Below are 19,724 nucleotides of genomic sequence, written 5' to 3'. Positions count from 1 at the left end.
CATTTAACAGTAATATGAAGAAGTTATTTGAGCTAGAATCCCTTGAATCCATAGAGTTTTTGAAAATTTTTAGAATCATTGTTCAGATAACTGTTTGTCCATGGACAATTCCAAGACTTAATTTTATGAATTTCTCTCTTCTCTTGGTCTGTGTCTCACTTTCTCTCTGCCCAAAGACAAATATATTTCAGCAATCTTTAAAGACATCATCATTGCAACATGAAATATATCAATCTTTTAGCAAAGCAGTCAAAGACTACTGATGTCATTGCATTCAAGTCAGTACCAAAGATTTAAAATACTCATCTAAGAGCTGAGTGAATTCAAAGACCTATTTTGGGTTGAAATATGCACAATTGCCCTATAGTTTATAAAGATGTTAAACACTTAGAACTTATATGCCTATTGGTTGTCTGGAAACTGATACATAATTTTACCTAAATTAACCCTTCTATACTATAAAGATGACTTGTAGCCTTGTAAAACAGCCTAATGAATCAGGATTAAAGTGCAATTTTTCATTACTACATCTAAACCCAACTGTACTACCATTTTGGAGGTTACATTTATTTCAAAATCCAGCTTGAAAGTGTAGGTTAGTCAAAAATGTTGCTCTTTCTAATTTCATGATTTGCAAATCCTCCCACCACTCTGCGGTTTTCATACACCATGGACAGTTTTCTTGCCCTTGGATAGTATTAAAATAACTAAAGGTCTAAGAAAAGGACTGCACTGCGATAATGGCTCTGGGTTTGGGGCACCAGCATCATGTAGAGCCAGGGCTCTGGAATGTGAGGGACAGACACACAGCTTTAAGGTCTATTAATTTGGTTCTTTTCTGCTGAGGGTTCCACTTTCTTCCCACTTACCTGTCATCCCTTCTTGCTCCAAATAGGACTTTTCTCTCTCTCTCATTGTAGTGGTGGCCCACAGGTGGCCAACAGATTAAGAGTTCAAAGCACTCTTCTAAGTATTTCCCCTTACATTCAACTAAGACAGAAAAGGACTTACTATGGCAAGAAGACATTAAAAAGTAACATCACAATCTATATTGTCCCTGATGCTCCTAATGAACTCCACAAGTCTCCGTATCTTTCTCTTATGTGTATCCCAATAAATTGAAATATGTATAAATAGATATTTACATACACACAGATGTATAATACACATAAATACATATTTTTAGATCTTACTATTTGTCAATGTCTCCTTCCTGGATTTCTGACGTTGCATCAGATGAGGCAGTTCTAAAATAGTTTTAAAAAACATATAGTCAGATCCCACATGATTTTCTAAAATTGATTTTTTGTTCAAATTAGCTATAATTACTGTTTGACATTCATAAACTTGTTAACTCTTAATAATTTAATGGAAAAGATTAACATTTAATATATCAAAAATGACAAAGGTTTAAGCACTGTTCTTTCAAATGGAAACTAACCATTTTGTATAACAGTATTTCATAGTTGGATTCACTTTAGGGTTCAATTTTGAGGTCCATTTTCACTAATATGCATTACTGATGTTCTATACAGAGTTACAGAATGCGTTTAACATGTCCATCCAACCTCCATTCATTCACCCACTTTCCTCAACACGGTGTCATCTAGTTCCTTTCACTTTACTGGATGTGCAAGAATTTCACTCTTTTGGGCTGAACAATATTCCACTCTGTCCATATATTGTGTTTTCTTCACTCACTCATCTCTTGGTAGACATGTAGGCTTGATGGATATCTTGGCTATTGAGAATAGAGCAGCAATACACATGGATATGCAAATATCTTCATTATATGTTGACTTTATTTCCTCTGAGTCTATGCCAAGGGATTTCTTCAGATTTTTTGCCATTTTTAAACTGATGTTACTGGTGTTATTTCTTGGATATTTTATATATTCTCAGTATTGATATCTGTCAATACTGAGACACTGTGCCTTCACTCTGTTTTTTCATTATTGTGTGTGTGTGTGTGTGTGTGTGTGTGTACATGTCACAGCCTGAGTGGAGATCAGAAAACAACTTGCATGAAGAAGTTCTCTTCTTTAACCATGGGGAGCTTAGGTTTGGCAATTGTGCCTTTACCTGCTGGCAATCTTGCCCATTCTAGAAGCTTATCATTTTTATGTAATCTTTGTCAAATTTCATGTTTGTTTCTTGTGCTTTGGTGGTCTTATACAGATAATCATAACCTGTACCACTATCATATAATGTTTCACTCTGATAGTCTTTGAGTTTCTGGCCTTGATTAAAGTGCTTGCTACATTTTGAGTTGATTTTTGTGCAGGGTGAGAGATAGGGATCTAGTCTCAATCTTCAGCATGTGGATATCCAGATTTCCCAGAACGATTTGTTGGAGAGGCTGTTCTTATTCCAAAGTTTTGTTTCTGGCACCTTTGTTGAGAATCAGCTAGCTATAGACATGTGGGTTGTCACTGTTTTTTTACTCTGTTCCACTGGTCTATGTGCTATGTTATGCCAACACTATGCTGCATTACTGTGGCTTTGTCCTGTGTCTTGGAACCAGGTACTACAGAACGCCTCTAGCTCTGCTCTTTGTGCTTAAGCCCTTTAGGATCTTTTGTGCTTCCATGCTTATTTCAGGCTCACCTTTTTAATTTTGCAAAGAATGTCATTGTCATTTTACAAATGTTGTACCGATCAGGAACCTACTTTAGTCCTTAGGTACACATCTGTCTTTTGGCTACCTTCTTTTATGAGTCCGTGCATCCACCATTGATGGGTATTTCACAAATTGTAGTTGTTTCTGTCCCTCAGATATGGCAGTAAGGAGAGCCTTTCAAAATGATGGTAGCTGTGGCTTGTGGCACCAGCCTCATGTGGGAAGAGCTCAGAAGAGTGAAGGACACAGCTCTGGTTTTGTAGCTTCTTTTTCATTGTTCGAGAACGCCTCTGCTCCCTGCTCAACGTTACCTCCTTTTTACGCCTAAATGGATATTTCTCTGCTCTTGGTCTATTCCACTCTTCTGTCACACACAGGCATTCTAATATTTTCTGCGGGTTTTGGCTGCTAGTAACTAAGAGTGAAGACTCTGAATCAGAGGGTTCCCGCTGTGGTATAGTCTTCTTCTTTGTGCCACAATTAAAGGCACAAAGAATGCTGTATACAGAAGCTCACCCTGACAGAACATGAGAGCACACAAAGAGCTGTGTCCCCTTGCATGGTCCTGACAGTACACACTCCAGTCTCAAACTCTGTGTGTTACTCGGGAAGGATTGGTATACACAGAGAGAAGTGCAGAGAAAGAGGTATCAATATATTTATATCTTACAGCACACTGGTGGACACAGTGACAGTGGAGCACACGGTCTTCAGTTCACTCGAGAGTGTGCTAAAGGATAAAAAAAAAAACAAAACCAAAAAACTCAAATGAGTTCAAGTTAATTACAACCTGATGATTATAACTGTCCTTCAACCTGTTCAATTTTGAACCTTCAGATTTTTTCACATATAGGGCTGGTGCTGTAGTGCAGTGGGAAATGTGCCAGCCTAATACGTGCAAAGGCCCTAGCCAGGCAACCAAACAAAACTTCACATGTAATTCAGCCAATTACAGTCTAAGACATCATATGCCCTTAAATGATGTTTCACATTTTAATAAATACTTCAATCTTGTTTAAGGAGGGAAGAAGTTGGATGTTGTGGCATTACTGCTACAATTCCAGCTTTTGAGAAGCTAGAGGAAGAGTATCACAAGTTCAAATTCAGCCTGGGCGACATAACAAGACATCTCAAAAAACAAAACAAAACAAAAAAAACACAAACAAACAAAAAACAGAAAGGGGAAAGTAAGTAACATTCTTGCCACTGAAGCTGAACGAATATGTGAAAATTATGGTAGAATTTTCGTAAAAATCTGGTTCAGTGTGTAAAAGCTGATCCACCTTGTCACATCTGATACCTTGTTTCCTAAGTGCTTCTTTTAACCTTCTTACCTCCCTCAGCTGTCTTTCCTGCACCAGAAAGCATCTCATAGGTATGAGTTTAAGTTCCTCAATGTATGATGTGTTTGGTTTGGAGGTACCTGCTTCATCTAGGAGCTGAGGTCTGAGGGTGATGAACACATCAAGAGTTCATTGTTTTTGTTCTCTCCCTCCAAGGGCTCCTCTGCTTCCTGTTCCCTGCTATCCCATCACTTCAAACAGGATCTCGGCTTTCTTACTCAGGGTAATAAAATCTAACACACAGAAAGGTGGAAATTTTCCTAATTGTTTCAGCTGGTGGTTACTTAGAGTGTTAAACCCACCGTGGGGTGTAAAAAGCATTGCTTTATGAGATGTACCTCTTTTATCCAAATTGGTCCCAAATGATAGAAAGGTCCATGTGTATGCTAGAGGAACCACTTCTGTGAGCCTCTAAATCTTATGTCTTTCCCTGCTTCTGTGTGTATATGTATAAAGGTGCATCTGTTGCTGTGTATACATGAAAATACAAATAGCACATATTTATATCGGTATATTTTCCATTATTCATTGCTAAAATGCATTTTGTTAACATATTAGTGTATATCTCACAGTTCACTGGCAGATCCTTTACCACGTAGTGACTCAGGCTCATTCTGGGAAAGGCTAGAAGATTTAAAAAAAACACATAGTCAGATGCCATGTGGTTTCCAAGATATAACTTTCTGGCTCAAATTCTCTTAAATTATTCTGAACCCTATGAAGCACCTAACGTTTACCCACATGGCACTGTTACTTGAAAACTTCCATATACTCTTCCTACAAACCACAAACTGCCAGTGGGACCCCACTGCTGAAGACAACACCTACACAAATCATTGAACACGGAGAAGTCAAGCTGGTGCCTCCACAGAGCCTCCCCCCACCCCCCATGCTAGCCTCTTTGGTGCAGGAAGGTACTCTGCACGCTACCAAAGGAGAAATGTAAACACCAACCCCACTGCTTTGATTTATAGAGTATATGTTTAATTATTTTTGCAGTTCTGGGGATGAGATAAAAGGCCTTGCACATCTGAGGCAAAGCTTCTATCCAAGGAAATGTCACACTTGGAGAGTTAGAACCACTGAGCTCTGAAGACAGGGTAAGATCCAGGATCTTTTAGCCTGTTCTAATATGCTATGGGGGCATAGGCTCCCAGCCCATTGCTGCCCCCTCCTGGCTATAAAGAGGATCCCTTCTATTTGTGACCAGCACCTTTTACATAATAATAACTAAAGATGACAAGCACCAGACAAGACCCTCTCTCTGACTTGTTATCCTTTTCTACATGATTCAAAAGACAAAGAGTATTTATGAGAAAACATTAGAAATAGTTTTAAAGGGAACTTGTAATAATATGGATGCTCCTGACTATGAATAACACAGATATCAATCTCTGTGTATGTGTGTATGCAAGCACGTGTGTATATACACACACATATAAACTCGCACATATACATACACATATATATCTTCTTATTCATTTATATCTTACCTTTCTTTCATGATTTCATTTGAGGAATATGGTTCATACATGGATGTACTAAAGGTTAAAAACAGACATAGTAAGGCAAGATGAGATATCTTAGAGTTAACTATTTGGAATATAATATGATACTTTCCTTAGAAATTATGCTTTACGTGATTATAATTAGTAAAAATACAAATCAGTAATTCAAGATTAAAATAGTTTTATTTTTTTCTGTTAAACCTGACATAATATTAGCTACTATTAGTGGTGCAATTTGCTTATCTGACCGTGAGATATGATCAGGGAGCTACAGACCATGCAATGATGGTCTGAGGTTTAGAGGACTGTCTTTGACTGGGGGCGGAGATCTGGAGGGAAATGGACACATTCAACTTTCATTAGCTCCATTTTTCACACTGAGAGCTGGATTGCTTCCTGTCACTGCTAATGTCCTTCTGTGGAAAGAGAGTTTTCTTCTCTCTTGCTCAACTCAAAATACCAATCTCTCATTTGTTTTTTGTGTCTCTGAATATATGTTTGCTGCGTGTGTATTTTCTTTATTCGCTCACAACACAGACTTTTCCTTGGTGATTGCATCATAGATAAATTTATCACCTCATTATGTGAGAGTCGAAAGTAAACTATCATGAAAACTATATAAGTTCACAGACCCTTTTAAATTCAGTTAGCTATGATCCCCTCTAATAACATCTAAATTGGTTGAGCCCTGAGCCTCCCTCTCATCTAGACCTGAAGGAGTATCCTGATCATACTCTAGACTCCTTTCAACCAACTTGGTAAAAAAGACAGTTACCCACAGATGCAGACTTAGATACAGTGCCAAATATACTCTGTACTGTCCAGAATAATATGCAGAATGGATTTTGCAAAACTGAACCTTCCCTTTTTCCTAGTTCTATGCTTTTTGTGTATCATGTGTGTGCATATTCATGGAAGCACGTGTCCTTATGTAAGTGTTTACATATAGGTGTGTGCGTGCTGTCTTAAATTAACTTGTAACTTGATTTTCACAATTCATTCATGTGTGACCTAGAGTATTCAAAAGTATAGTCAGATACCAGGTATGAGTATAAATAACTTCTGGAATCAAATAATTACATTAATTCTATGAGTTCTGGGTCATGAATTGATTGAGTTTTAAATATTTATGTATATCACTAATTCAATTTGGCATTTTTATATTAGAAAAGATGCTATCTATAGATAGTGGCAATGAATCTCCTGGGATTGTGTAAATAGTAATTCACCTATAGTAATTTAAGTAACCAGTATCTTAATTCCAGCACATAACAGGTTTTTGGGTGGGATTTATTTCAAACTCAGCTACAGCTTAAAGACACTTGTTCTTCCGACCAGTTTCAAGTCGTCCTTGGTTTCACTTCTTGTGAAAATATGAGGTGAGAATGAAGCAGCTGTGGACCTGTGGGAGGGGCTCCGTCCAGCGTGGTGATGGGCGGGGTTTAGGGTGCCAGTCTTCCATATCGGCAGTGCTCTGGGTGGGCGGCGTATCTGAGGTCCCTTACCTCTCCTCATTTTGGCCGAAGGCTCTTCCATGCCATGACCCCATCTTCTGCCGTTCCTCCTTGACTTCTTTTCTTTTCATCTAACCCAGCCGACTGTCATACACAAGCATACTGGAAAGTTCCTTAGGGTTTAGTGGGTGGTTGCTCAGACTTGCAACCAACTTAAGAGGTGAGAGGAAGGACTTAGTGACCAAGTCTGCCCTTCTCCGTGGATTTGTGAGGAATAAATTTAGGTTTATGTGTCTGTCTGCGTGTCTTTGGCACACTGAAGTCTCACATCTTTTTTTTTTTTTTTTTTTTTTTTTTTTTTTTTTTTTTGGTTTTTCGAGACAGGGTTTCTCTGTGTAGCTTTGCGCCTTTCCTGGAGCTCACTTGGTAGCCCAGGCTGGCCTCGAACTCACAGAGATCCGCCTGGCTCTGCCTCCCGAGTGCTGGGATTAAAGGCGTGCGCCACCAACGCCCGGCCGAAGTCTCACATCTTATCGACAGCTTCTCACCATGTACTAACTCATCCACAGAGGTGCTATAGGATTTAGAGAGACACATGGTGAATACCATGTGACTTCCTAGACTTCACAAATTACCTCTCCTAACACAATTAGTTATTCTGAAGCTTGTGTATCACTTTTCCACCAAAATGAATTTATGTATTTGAAATAGACCTACCTTGCCTGGTAAAAAGCTCAGCAAGATTTTTGTCTGGTGTTTAGTCAAGGGTCAGCTTTCTGTTTTCAGGGTTTTTTGTTTGTTTGTTTGTTTTATCAACTGCAAATGCAAATTCAGTTTCTAGGTACAAATCCCTTCTTCCTTATCCAACGATCTCCTTACTATTGCCCCCATAGAAGCTTTTCTACCCTGTGTAAGTTCCAGTACAGGCTTGTGCTGGGGGCTCTGAGCAATGGCGAGGTAGGTTTGTTTTGGGGTCCCTACTTCAGCACTGTGGAAGAGTTCTAAAGGCTGATGGATTCTTCCAGAACTACTAGCTGTGTTCTTGGCCAAAGGTCCCTCTGCTCCTTCCTATCATTCCTTCTTCCTGCCTCCAATTAGAATCTCTCTAGCCTTCACCCACTGTACCATACATAAAAGGTCTGAGTGTCCTACACATCTGACTGCCACAAAGACAGAAGGACAATACACCGATGGGGAGAATCATCCTTCTGTGAGTGATTCTCTTTTATTCAACCTGAACCAAATTAAAAAGACTGTTCCCTACAAATACACCAGGAAGAACATTTAGAAACAGTTCAAAGACTCTCTGTTCTGCCACGGATGCTCCTCGGAGTGCAGCTCCCCAGTTCCAACCTCTTCCCTCTATCAGTTTTATGCTTGGGTTTGTGTGTTCAAGCATATCGCAGAAGTGTGAACACATTAATACATTTATATGTCTTCATTTATATTTTATAACTCGCTATGAAATTGGTAATTCCATCAAATGTCATTGATAGCAAAGTATCTGAACCTAGGCTAAAGGAATATGAAAATACATGATCATACATGAATTGTAAGTCTAAGCTTTATTTTACATTAAAAATTTTACATATAAATCTACAATTATATTTTACATAATAACAATTGTTCTATAACCTAATTACCAATATTGAAATATTCATGTATGTGTCATGAATTTAAACATGGGATTTATTTTTTTTAATATAAGGCTTTATATGCCAGTGCTGAATGCCTCAAATCTGTAGAAATGGAAAAGAATCCAAAGAGAAGCAACCATTACTTTACTCTTAAAATGTAATAGCCTTTCTTAGTTGTACTTATCTCGGATATTAGCTGCAGGTTATAAGGAAACCCCCTTCTTGTCTCAATTTATGATTCTCAAGAGCCTTTATCACATCATTACTTCCATCAATCATGCTGTCTTTCTTGTATGGGATGTGGTCAAGTCCCTGCTGTTCTGACAGAGGGGCTCCCTGCAGAATGATGGGGGAGGGCTGGAGCACTGGTCCATGTGGCGGCAGCTGGAGGGTGAGGATGCTTCTGGTCTCCATATCCTGTATTTCTTCTCTTCTGCTAAAAGCCCCACACCTCCCTCTATTCTCATTCTTTCTCTTTTCTCCCGATCAGATTCTCTCCTTTCCTGGCCCACACTAGTCTAGTATCTTATAGGAACTCTGAACACTTCCTAAGGGATTGGCTGATTGTAGGGAGCTGCTATTCAAAGATGGCACTGGCTTCCTGGTAGCCTAGCTGTAAACAACTCCATATTTGGCTATGATGCACGAGTATGGTAATCGACCTTATGTCCTCAGCCTATCCCGTGGCTCCCTGTGCTTGCATTCTGGCGGGACCCAATCACAGTACGGCACGTTTGCCTGATTCCCTATATAAGCAGCTGCAGTTTAGTCCTCGGGGCCCCTCACCTCCCGCTCTCCCTTAACTAAGAGGTGCTCCAATAAAGTGTGATCTGAGAAGAATCCTCGCATGGTGGGTGGTCGTTCTTCCTCGCTGATCGAGGAGTGTGCCGCAACTGGTGCCGAAACCCGGGAAGGAAACTTCGGACACCACTGGTGCCGAAACCCGGGAAGGAAACTTCGGACACCAACTGGTGCCGAAAAGAACCGACACACTGGCGAACGGAAAACTTCGGACACCAACTGGTGCCGAAACCTGGGACGGAAACTTCGGACACCAGGTGAGGGGTCGAAGAGGATTCAGAACTCAACACATGGAGCGGTGACGTCGGTAAGTTCGCCAGGAACGGCGACGACATCGGTAAAGTTCTCCAGGTATGCTGATTGCTGAGATTAATCCGTTTGTGTTTGCTCTTGTGTTCATTCTTATGGTACATGCATGTCTTAAGGAAGGACGTAATGTGGAAATCATGAGAGAGGGACGCAAGGCATTAATTAAGCACCAGGATAGTCTATCAGAGTCAGACTCTAAAGGGGAGAACTTAAGTAGGCCTAAAAAGAAGAAAGAAAAGAAGAAAAGGAAAATAAAGAAAATAAGCCAGAAAAGGAAGGAAATTCAGAAAAGAAAGGGAATCCTTTATATCCAGTATTAGACGATGAGTTAGACCCTGATGAGGAGGAGGATTTAGAGAAAGCCACCGCTGAATATGAGGAAGAGAAATACGGGTGGCGGTGGCGGCCTCCTCCTTATAATGTTTCTGCTGGGGTGAATGTGGAACCAACGGCGCCTTCAGGACCACATCCACCCCCGGCAACACCTTCATATCTGCAAACAGGTGGAGGTTGTCATTTTATCAGGAGAGACACCTGGGTGCGGCTAGCGTCCGCGTTTCCAGTCTTTGAAGATCCGCAAACAACAGATATCATGAACCTGTGCCTTATAAACAATTAAAAGACCTGGTAGAGGCTGCTCGAGCCTACGGAGTAACAGCCAGTTATACCTTAACATTATTGACTAGGCTCATTACTCAGGCTATGACTCCAACAGATTGGTTCAAAATAGCCAGAGCATGTTTAACTACAGGACAGTATCTGGATTTCAAATCTATAGTTACAGATAGAGCCCAGGTACAAGCTAGAATTAATCTTCAGAATAATCGACCACAGTGGACGGCTGACATGCTACTGGGTCAAGGACAATGGACCGTAAGTCAGACGGCATATCCTATTGAAATTTATCAACAGATAAATGAGATTTATTCTAAAGCTTGGAAATCATTACCAAATAAAGGAGAAGTATCAGGGAATTTGACTAAGATCATTCAGGGACCGAATGAACCTTTTTCAGATTTTGTAGCTAGAATGATGGAGGCAGCAGGAAAGATATTTGGTGATGGAGAAACAGCTATGCCTCTGGTTCAACAATTAGTATATGAGCAAAGTACAAAACAATGTCGAAGAGCCATTACCCCGTGGAAAGGAAAGGGATTAGAAGCTTGGCTAAAAGCCTGTCGGGAAATTGGGGGACCGCTAAGTAATGCTGGCCTAGCGGCAGCAGTCCTTGCAACCACACAAGCTGCACAAGGGAGAATTCTAATCATTCTCAGAGAGGTTATGGGGAATCCTTGTGCTGGCTGGGGGCCAGGTGCTAGGCATCACCTTTGCAGTGGAGGTTCAAACTGCTGCAGCTGGTCCCTGTCTCCAGAGATGCAGGCTTGGCCATTTCAGCCTCTTCAGGTGGAAGGAGTTAATGGCTCCAAACCATCCTTCATACCTCTACTTCCCTAAATGCACAGTTGAAAGGTGGCCTTATAGTGCTTAACCAGTGCATTGACTTGGTACAAGAACAAGTTGACATCCTTTGGCAGCTGGTCCAACTGGGCTGTGAGTGGAGAATGCCTGGTTTGTGTGTCACTAGTGTGCAATTCCAAAATGGTTCCTGAGCAGCGAATTTGTCTAAACAATTGTCTAGTTATCGGAAATTGGTCCAGAGAATTTGAAGAGACCTTGGAGAAACAGAGTGGCGGTGGTGAACATCAACTCCACACGAGTGGACATCAGCGTGGCAGAGGGACTGTCCTCCTGGATTGCTTCTACCTTTTCCCTGTTTAGAATGGGTGGGGGTAGGGTATATTTTGGCATGCTGCCTTGGAGGATGCGTGTTTTGTCTGTGGTTGGTCTGCCGTTTGCGAGCACGTACTAAAAAAGGACAAGGTCATTATCACTAAAGCATTAGCCGCTTTGGAGTGCGGCTCCTCCCCCCAGATCTGGCTTTACCTAATATCCACACAGCCTTTGCACCCCCAGGACTGGTTAGTCCATTGCACTCGGGAAGGTGTGTGGACAATTTTTGCACACATAGCCTTTGCATCCCTGGGACTGGCAGTCCATTGCACTCGGGAAGGTATGTGGACAGCTTTCACATACTTGTATTGAGCACAGGATGCCAGGCTCGTGCACTGCACTTGAAGTGTAGGACATTTTCCTTCCTTCAAGGAGAGCAAGTCTGACTGCATATGGAGTCACATAGCCTTTGCACCCTTAGGACTGGTTAGTCCATTGCACTTGGGAAGGTATGTGGACAATTGTTACATGCATAGCCTTTGCACCCCAGGGACTGGTTAGTCCATTGCACACTGGAAGGTATGTGGACAATTGTTACATGCATAGCCTTTGCACCCCAGGGACTGGTTGGTCCATTGCACTCGGGAAGGTATGCAGGCAATTATGCACAGTTAACTCATCCTCGATCGGTCAACACATCATGAGGTGGGGACCTGATTGGATGGAATACTTGTGTTGCAGAAATCAGACCTATACTCTCTCCTGCTGCTTAATTAATAAAGAGGGGGGAGATGTAGGGAGCCGCTATTCAAAGATGGCGCTGGCTTCCTGGTAGCCTAGCTGTAAACAACTCCATATTTGGCTATGATGCACGAGTATGGTAATCGACCTTATGTCCTCAGCCTATCCCGTGGCTCCCCGTGCTTGCATTCTGGCGGGACCCAATCACAGTATGGCACGTTTGCCTGATTCCCTATATAAGCAGCTGCATTTTAGTCCTCGGGGCCCCTCACCTCCCGCTCTCCCTTAACCAAGAGGTGCTCCAATAAAGTGTGTTCTGAGAGGAATCCTCGCATGGTGGTCGTTCTTCCTCGCTGATCGAGGAGCACGCCTCAGCTGATACTTAATGTGCCAAATTGGCTGAAGGAAGGATCCTATTTTCCCCAATTTTGTTTAAAATAAATGCAGTCAACTACAAGTCTTACAAAGAGATTACTTAGATACAGTTTAAAAGGCCTTCTGATGTAGTTTTGTCAAATCTCAACCTCTTTGTATGGTTTTTTTGAGTTTGTGTGTGTGTGTGTGTGTGTGTGTGTGTGTGTGTGTGTGTGTGTATACACACACGTGTGCATGCATGCTGATGGAAGTTTGTAGATCTATGTAGGAACATACACATATACATATGTACATATGTGTATATATAAAAGTACATATGGGTGTATGTTTTTTAATTCAGTTCACTCACCTATCACTCACAGCTCCATAAAGGGATTGTAATGTCGATTCATCCGTATATGTTCTAAATGATTGAAAAGCATGTAGTCAGTAAAAAGTACATATATTTAAAATGTAATCACTTTTGAGTAATCAAATAACTGCATTTAATATACTTATTATATGGTAGCTGATTTTAAAATAGCCATATGAGAACCACTAATTTGCATCTTGTAGGCAACTGAGGAAAGCTGGGAATGGGAGAGGTGGTCCTCCCCAGGGATGAGCACATCAATTGCTTGTCCAGTGCCAAATGGTCAGCACTGAAAACACATACAAGTAACACTCTACCAACTGAGCAGATTATATTTAGCAATATATGCATATAATATACATATACATACATGCATGCTGTAATAATTAATGGCAGAAGTGGCCATGGATTTAAAGGAGAGAGAGGGGGTATCTGGAAAGGATTTTGAGGAGGGAAAAGGAGGAAGAGAGAAATGTAATTAAAATATAACCTCAGAAATAAAAAATGTAATGCATCCGGATTAACTCTTAATTCCGGAGTGTAACAGTCCGTTGGTGCACTTATTTCTAATTCAACTACAGTTTGTGGGCCCATAACTTTCTGACCACATCTAAACCCCTGAGTCCTAACTCTGTCTTCTCCCCTCTTACTTTCACCCTGGTGTTTCTCTCCTCCCCACGAGATAAGATGAAGTAGCTGCAGATGGGAGGCAGCGGCTCCATCTGATTCAACAGTGAGTATTCATGTGGGGCACCAGTAGAGAGAGCATGAATGGTGAGGGACACTTGCAGGTTCATTGGCAGGTCTTTTTCTGCTAAGCCTTCCAACCCCTACTGATCCACCACTCTGTCTCTATGCTCTGAGGAGACTCTCTCTTTGGTCCACACACTGTTGCTATCTCACTTAGTAAATCTGATCATTTCCAGGGCAGTTGTTGTTATTAAGGGCGGGAAATACTGACCCCCCTCCCCCAAAGCATCTCACTGAGAGAGATGTATACTTCATTTTTGCCCATGGTACACCTGCAGGTAGATCTTTATAGACCTCGACTTCCTTTTATTCTTTTTTAGATCAAGTCTACTCGTTGACTGTGTCATGTACATATATAATGCATTCTGATCCTTCTCATCCCTTATTGTCTTCTATCCTTTTCCACCCCTCCCACTCGCCCTCCAAACAATCCCCTTACTGCTTTTGTCTTTGTTTTTGTTCTTTGACACACCTAGTTTAACCAGGGCCACCCACAAAGGGCACGGATATGGAACTAGCCGCTGGAGCATGGGTAACTACCCTGTGGCTACACCACAGAAGACAATGATTCCCCCTTCTCTAGCAGCCATCAGCAGCCAGTACTTCCTGGGGAGGGGGAAGCAGGGCCTCACAGCCCTGCCTCAACCCATGAATGAATGTTGTCAGGTCCAGTCTCCATGCAGGCAATATAGCTGCTGTGAGTTCATGACTGCAATCATGTCATGTCCTAAGGGTCAGGTTTCACAACACATGTCCCGACCATCCATCAATCACATTCTTTCTACCCACCCTCCTCCACTGCTCCTTAAGCTTTAGAGGGTGGGAAACATATCCCATTTAGGGATAGGTACTCAGCTGTCTTTTAATGTTGGCTTCTTTTTTCTTTTACTGTTCAACGTTTCTGTATATGTTGTGGGATATTTGTAAACTGTGTGAAGATATAATGCTATGATTGGTTTAGTAAAGAGCCGAATGGCCAATAGCTAGGCAGGAGATACAGGCAGGATTTCTGGGAAGAGAGAGGAAGAAGAGGTGCATAGGAGATACCATGGAGACATGGAGAGCATACACAGAAGCAGCAGGATGGATGGTATGTGACAGAACGTAGATTAATAGAAATGGGTTAATTTAGCTTATAAGAGTTAGTTAAAAACAGCCTAAGCCAAAGCCAAGCTTTCATAATTAATAATAAGATTCTTTGCCATTATTTGGGAGTGAGTTGGGGCCCAAAGGAAAGTCTGACTACATACTGGGAGCTGGTGGGACAGAGAAAGACTCATCACATGTATATGTACATGTCTTTATATAAATGTATATATGCACATACATATTCACATATTTATGCATATATGTATTTTTTGTTTTTTTTAACTCACATGTCACTGAAGGAATCTGGATAACTCAATGATGATAAGTCATCTGGATATAAACTAAGGGATTATAAAAGTACAATGTTACACACAAAACAATTTTCCTGACTTTTTAAGGTTAAAATGACTGTACTTCCTCTAAACATTAGCTGGTTAAACTTTGAATATCCATATGAAGATCATTATTTGAACTTGTTATAGCATTTTGATTAGGGATTGGGCTTTATAAGTTAATAACTATCTTACCAGGTATGATAGCTCAAGCCTATAATCTCAGCAATAAGGAAGTTGAGGCAAGAGTCCAAGGCCAAGGCCAAGTCCAAGGCCAGCCTACATAGTGAGAGCAGGCTAGCTATGGCTACAGAGTAACTACTTCAAAAACAAAAAGCAACAGTGACAAAAATGATTATCTTAGGCCAATGAAAATAATATCCACAGATTTAACTATTACCTCAGCACCAACATCTAAGAGTCTTTTGTGGTGATACTATTTCAGACTCAACTTCTGTTTGCAGGTACACATCACCATGACCTCACCTGACTCCTGGCTCTGAATTCTCTTCCTCATCTGCTCATTTTCATAGTGTACGTGTGTCTTTTCTGCCCATCAGACAGGGTGCAGTAGCTCACTCTAAAATGTTGGCGAGTGTGTGTTGGAGGCACCAGCCCAGCACAGTTGCAGGGCTTTTGAGGGTTGGGGACAATTTTAGTATCCGTGTGTTCCATCTTCTGTTGGAGCTCCAGAGCCCCATGTTTGATCATTCATTACCACTGCCTTGACCCCAAGCAAGACTTCTCCTCCTTTTGAATGTTATCCCCCAAATTAAATTGTTGATGGCCTAATCACTGTTATTATTTAGAGACAGGCATTGCAAGCGTAAACAGTTACAAGATGAGATCACACTAATAAATTCAGTCTTAATTCAATACGAGTGGTATCCTTATAGAGATGAACACGTTGGAATAAGATGCACATGGGAAGAATGCTAAATACGAATTGAGGCAGAGGCATAGAGGATGGATCCACATGCCAAGGAATGCCAAAGATTTCCCACAACCAGCAGTGGGACAAAAGAGGTGTCCAACTTAATCTTCTTCAGAGCCCTCAAAAAGAGCTAGCCTTGAAGGCATCAGGTATCAAACTTTTACCTCTGTGGGTTGTGGGGTAAATTGCTGTTGTTTAAACTATCTAGTTTGGAATGCTTTATTACTGAAGCCACAGCAAATTAATTCGACACTTCAGGTCTTGTCTCACACACACAGGCAATTCGACAGTTTTCTGTGAGTTTGGGTCACTAGGCACTAAAGTTTCTCCTGATGTGTTTCTCATTTATTCAACTAGATTCAAAACAAGAAAGAATGTGATAAACAAATGCTGGCATTCAAATACTTTAGAAATACTATCCAAAACACTCTATGCTTAAATCCTGGGTATCCAAAACACTCTATGCTTAATACCTGGGTATCTTTATATATACATGTATGTAACTGACCTTCCGTCACTTTCATCATTGGACGGTAGAGACTCTTCATTTCTGTCACAGCTAAAGAATTAAAATTGTACACAATCAAATACCATTTAAATCACAGGCTTACTTTTCACTAACTCTGCCTACAACTTATAAATTGGTTGAACCAAAAAAAAAAAAAATTAACCCAATAGGGGAGAAATGGGAGTGGGGAGATGGGTTCACTTCCAAACACTAAGACTCTATGAGAACTCCATGGAAATTCACTACTCTGTAAGCTAACTTTAAAAATTTATGCTTGTGTCCAATAGATTTGCACTCGCTCACCCTTGGTCAGAGAAGCTTCAAGCTGTGTTTAGTGAGGAGAAATAACTGGTTATAGTTCTGCTGATATTAAGTCACTATGAATGCCCGGTCCCTGCATGGGAACCCCAGGTTCAGAAAGCACCATGAAAGAAGGGGAAGAAAGAATGTAAGAGCTGGGGGGCAGGGGGAACGCTGTGAGTGCTGTCTTTTCAGACACGACATGACCATTGACCCATGAACTACGGCTACCTGAACAAGACCTGTACAAGATCAAGCCAGTCAACACTATGGCATGGACTGAGGAGGGGTTCATGAGGTCCCAATCCTGACTGAAGAGCTATTGGCAGCTGATGGCTATTTGGGCAGCAAGAGTCCTATTTCCCTGGGTATGAGTCCAGGGGAAAGCACTGATGTCCCAGGGAATGGTGCCATGCACAGGTGTCATAAGCAGTGCTAACTGAACTCCATGTGTTAATTAAAAGGGGATTCGAACAGAAGTATTGTCCTTTGTCCCTAGACGTGAAGGTTTATGTGAATGAAAGACACGGGCTTACAAAAGAAACTTTAATATGCCAAGATTTAAGAGCTTTGGTTCCAAACCTAATGTTATAAGAAATAGTCTTTTGTGACGGAATTTATTTTAAACTCAGACTAATTTCTTTAGGAAGTCAACCTTTGTTTCTAATTTTGTTTGGCAATCTATGCTTATTATATTTTCAGGAACGATGTATAAGATACAATTAGATATAGTTTAAGTCACAGAATGCCCAGGGGAAATTAGATTTTAAAAATGTAAGATATGAACGAATTTTCTTTTTTTAATAGGAAAAAACTTATTTGCTATTAATAGTCCACCTATAAACGATCTGTTAGGTAACAGGGCAATTGTTTGCTATTAAGAAAAATTTCTCAGTAAAAAGTAATACAATGGGCTGATGTCACCCCCCCCCCCTTAGCCTGTCTAGTTTCTGTTCCTAAGTCCTGTCATTTCCTCCTCAGGTTTACCTAGGAAGGCTGTGTTTCCCACCAGTCATTTGATATCAAGGAACAGCAGGGCTGGAAGCTGGAAGTGCTGCTAGTGGATCTGGGTTGAAAGACCAGGCCTCCATGGACGCCAAGCTCTGGAGCACTCTTGTTTATTCAGAGTCCTCTGCTGCCCACCTCTCCCACCTCTGAATAAGATCCTTATCTCCCGCTGGGCGGTGGTGGCACACGCCTTTAATCCCAGCACTCGGGAGGCAGAGCCAGGCGGATCTCTGTAGTTCGAGGCCAGCCTGGGCTACCAAGTGAGTTCCAGGAAAGGCGCAAAGCTACACAAGAGAAACCCTGTCTCGAAAAACCAAAAAAAAAAAAAAAAAAAGATCTTTATCTCCCTGGCTCATCGTGAACAACACACACAGTCACTGAAACAGTTTAACTAAGCATTTGGCTTGCTAGACTCTGAAGTTCTCAGCAGACTGTCATCCAGTATCTTTGGATCAGGCCCATCATTTTGTATCTAGCCCCCAATCAAAAATGCCGCACACAGATGCTGAAAGGTTGTCGTGTGTGCTGTGCGTTGTCACACGTACGTTAAAAAGGTTTCCCATCCAGATTGAAAGAAAAAGTCAACTCACCAAATGTTGCCATTTAGGTTAGAGGACTGTGAATCACTAACTGACTCCTTTTTATTTCTGTGAACCAACAAAAAAATATATATATATATGCGAAGAATAAAGTTAGACAATATCAAAGAATTCATGATTTTCCCTATAGGGCACAAAATGAAGTTACATGCAACAAACTGTGCAGCAGATGGCAGAAGTTTAGGCCATGGCCTCAGGTTAGCAGAGTGGAAACGTGCGCACACACACTCATAGTGACTTAATATCAGCGCGTTGACCAGTTATGTCTCTTCACTGACCACAACTTACTGCCAAAAGAAGCTTCTGTGGCCAAGACACACATTTTTGCTGGAAATAGAAGGATGTAGCAATAAAGGGTCAACAATAAGGATTAAATGTCCTCCACATGTTTTCTACGATTTTGTCAGCAGGCTACTGTGGGACTAAGAGTCATCTGGAGAGACCATAATGGAGGAGAGAGAGGATGGTGAAGAGAGCATCTCCCTTCATCTCTGCCCAGTGTGGTCACTGGGAGTCCTTGGTAGGACGTGCTTCTGCAGGTCAGAGTCTAACACAAAGAAATGGATATGGAAGGGAAAGCTGAAAGGTCCCATGGGAAAGAGCTGGGGACCCTCATATGAAATCCTTGAGGACTAAATAAATAGTAAACAAATTACAACATATGAAAGTATCAAGAATAATATTATGAAATAAATGATTAATAGCTTAAAATTGCTATGTAGTAACCATACAAAGTGATATATTTAAATTTTTGCAATATACAGATATTCTTAAGTTAATACAACTCCTATGAAACCTTGAATAGTTATAGATTCCTAGCCAAATGAAAACTAAAACTGCATGCAGCATTTTCTGTCCCAAAGCTCAGAAACAAGGGAATTGTTGGTTTCGAGAAGTAACAGCAAATTGTTGAGATTGCCATGAGTTAGAAAGAAAACCCTGTGCTCTGCTTCCTTTGATCCACAGATTGAAATACTCCACCTTCTGAAACAGGTTGGGGAAATGCCTCTCAAAACGAGTGGTCAAAGCCATCAGCCTTAGATGTTACATGTTCCTTTTACAAATTTTATCTTGCTCATTCATGTGTGTGCTATGTGTGTATGTGTGCACACTCATGCCAAGGCATGCATGCAGGGATGAGAGGAAAACTTCTGAAAACTGACCCTCTCCTTCCATTCTGTGGATCACTGGAAACAAACTCAAGGCATCAGGCCGGGGCAAAAGCACCTTTAACCACAGATCCATCACGCTGGTCCTATGTGTTCTTTCTTTGGGGTTTTTATGTACTAGTTACTTTTTACTTATTCTATATCATTTTTTTTCTACTGGTATC

At 41.1% G+C, this 19,724-nt stretch overlaps 1 long non-coding RNA gene across 1 annotated transcript; it reads right to left on the bottom strand.

The window, feature by feature from the left end:
* Nucleotides 1-1,193: 1,193 nt before the first annotated feature.
* Nucleotides 1,194-16,554, bottom strand: LOC119089207. The gene is made up of 7 exons (XR_005093073.1): nt 16,485-16,554; nt 14,998-15,051; nt 12,869-12,922; nt 5,457-5,504; nt 4,534-4,587; nt 3,291-3,350; nt 1,194-1,247 (listed from the first exon to the last, which is right to left on the bottom strand). It is a non-coding gene; the product is annotated as an uncharacterized LOC119089207 (long non-coding RNA).
* Between the last annotated feature and the right edge of the window lie 3,170 nt (nt 16,555-19,724).

This window comes from Peromyscus leucopus, chromosome 17 (assembly GCF_004664715.2).
Source record: "Peromyscus leucopus breed LL Stock chromosome 17, UCI_PerLeu_2.1, whole genome shotgun sequence".
Classification (NCBI taxonomy): domain Eukaryota; kingdom Metazoa; phylum Chordata; class Mammalia; order Rodentia; family Cricetidae; genus Peromyscus; species Peromyscus leucopus.
The sequence above is the reverse complement of the archived record's forward strand: the minus strand, read 5'-3'. Positions and strand labels throughout refer to the sequence as shown.